Source organism: Lolium perenne, chromosome 6 (genome assembly GCF_019359855.2).
Source record: "Lolium perenne isolate Kyuss_39 chromosome 6, Kyuss_2.0, whole genome shotgun sequence".
Lineage (NCBI taxonomy): Eukaryota > Viridiplantae > Streptophyta > Magnoliopsida > Poales > Poaceae > Lolium > Lolium perenne.
In genome coordinates this window covers 83,462,523-83,464,460 of record NC_067249.2, presented here as the reverse complement: position 1 = coordinate 83,464,460, position 1,938 = coordinate 83,462,523, and the positions used below count along the sequence as shown (strand labels likewise).

At 38.0% G+C, this 1,938-nt stretch overlaps 1 long non-coding RNA gene across 2 annotated transcripts; it reads right to left on the bottom strand.

The window, feature by feature from the left end:
* Positions 1 to 212: 212 nt before the first annotated feature.
* On the bottom strand, positions 213 to 1,572 carry LOC127307857 (uncharacterized). Of its 2 annotated transcripts, none has more exons than XR_007855899.2 (3): positions 1,492 to 1,572; positions 1,067 to 1,175; positions 213 to 486 (listed from the first exon to the last, which is right to left on the bottom strand). It is a non-coding gene; the product is annotated as an uncharacterized lncRNA (long non-coding RNA). The 2 variants fall into 2 exon arrangements; XR_007855901.2 differs by having other exon boundaries at positions 1,073 to 1,175.
* Positions 1,573 to 1,938: the final 366 nt, after the last annotated feature.

The window sequence follows — 1,938 nt, the reverse complement described above, 5'->3', positions numbered from 1 at the left end:
TTGATTTAAAAAAAATGATTTTTTAACCTTTTTTATTTTATTTTTCCAAATATGGGGGTGTGAAGCACCCGAGAGCCACAATGCATTTCACCTAACATTCCTCGCTATTGACCTTCCTTCTAACACAAAAAAATCTCTGGTGGAATAACACGATTATTGATGCAATGTCAACTTACCAATGTGGAAATAATATCACTATATCAATATTCTGAAAAAAGGAAAGCAATAGCAATCAACAAAGCTGAATTCAAAGATAAAGGGGCACAACCGCACAACTGAGCAGCATACATGATCAGGTGATATCACCACAAAAATCCAGAAGTCAACACAGAGACCAAGTCAGGGTGCTTGAGTTTTAGATGATTTTGAACAAACTCAGGAGCATGCAAAACTTTTGAACACCCCATGGCTCCACACCCATACTTCTATCCACGATTCTCATCCATAATTTTCTTCACATAGGGTTCTATAATTTCTGCATCAGTTCTGCACATAAAAGAGAAGAGATTTACAAACCTATGGCTTAATTTTAGATCGCTCAACTGTTACTATGAGAGATTTAAAGACTGCTAATTTACAAACATGGGGTGCAGCTCTAGTGTGTTAAAAAAGGGATTCTCTTTCAGTATGTTAAAAAATTACTGCTAACACAAGTTGCATTTTATGAAGAATTACTGAAGACAATTCTATCTATTCCTTTAAAAAACATTAAATATACACTGCTATAGAACTATTAGCGCTAGATAGCGCTTGATCAGAAGATCCAGACAAAAAAGAGTCAAATATCGCCCGGATAGAAGATGATATTCTCATACACAATCAGAGAGAGCAGAAGACTATGCATATGCTAGGGTATAATAAGTCATCTTAGCATAATTAATCTTGTTTCAAACCACAAGTAAAACTGCAGGTTAAAAGAGAAACGAATTGTTAATGGATATGCCTTGTGGCTTTGAAACTTTCAGAAAACAAGAGGATCAAGTGGCTTTTAAAATGCACAGCACATGGTAATGTGATGAATTAAAATGTGTAGTGTAAGCAGTAAGTTGAGGCAGTAATGGCTTACATTTACCTTCCCATGTCACCGAAAATAATGGAGTAGCAGTATCTACAAGGAGGTGCTGTGAAGATTTAGGCTTGCCCCATATAACTTTTCCATTATATAGTAGTAGTATCTACAGGGGGGAAATTGCGTTGTCAAAACAATAGTGATGGCAACTGAGAACTATTTGGAAGACAAAATTTGTTCCGTACACACCGAAAGGGAAATGGGCTAAAATACCGCCTCATCAATTTGGAGCTCTTTATACGTGCAACATCAATTCCCTTGTATACTCTTTGAAATGAACAATGAATTTAGCAGTACAAAGGAATTTAATCACTGGAAAGGTTAATTAAATCGACATCCTTCCTTTTGTTAATGTGCAGGTTGCATACACAGATCAGATTGCTAGTATATGGGCAACAAAAGGATACGAGACTGGGTTGTACCTTGTTTAACTGAAGAAGCCTGCGATTTTTCTCGGCAGCAGCAGCAAGCAGGAGCGGTGGCTGGCGGCTTCAACTCAGGGAAGACGCGTCTTTTTGCTGCGGCAGCAGTAGCTCCCCGTCGTCAGATAAACACTGTAGTATAGGCCCATAGGATAAACTGATCCTAAGGCAGACTCCAATCCTACAATAAGCATTTGTTCACCTAGAACCTCTTGTGAAATTCATAAAGTTTACATACACAAAGTAAGCATGGTGAGTGATTGCCTTGGACTCCATACTGTCTTTTTATCTTGGAGAAGAATAGGGCACTAATGTTGTCCTCAATTTAGCAAATATGCCTTGCATTAAGGTTAACTACATCATGAATTGCTTGTGTTTCACTGTTGGCGTCGACTATCGACTCAAGGCGTTGCCGTAGTTGCCAATGATCACATATTTGCAGAAAAA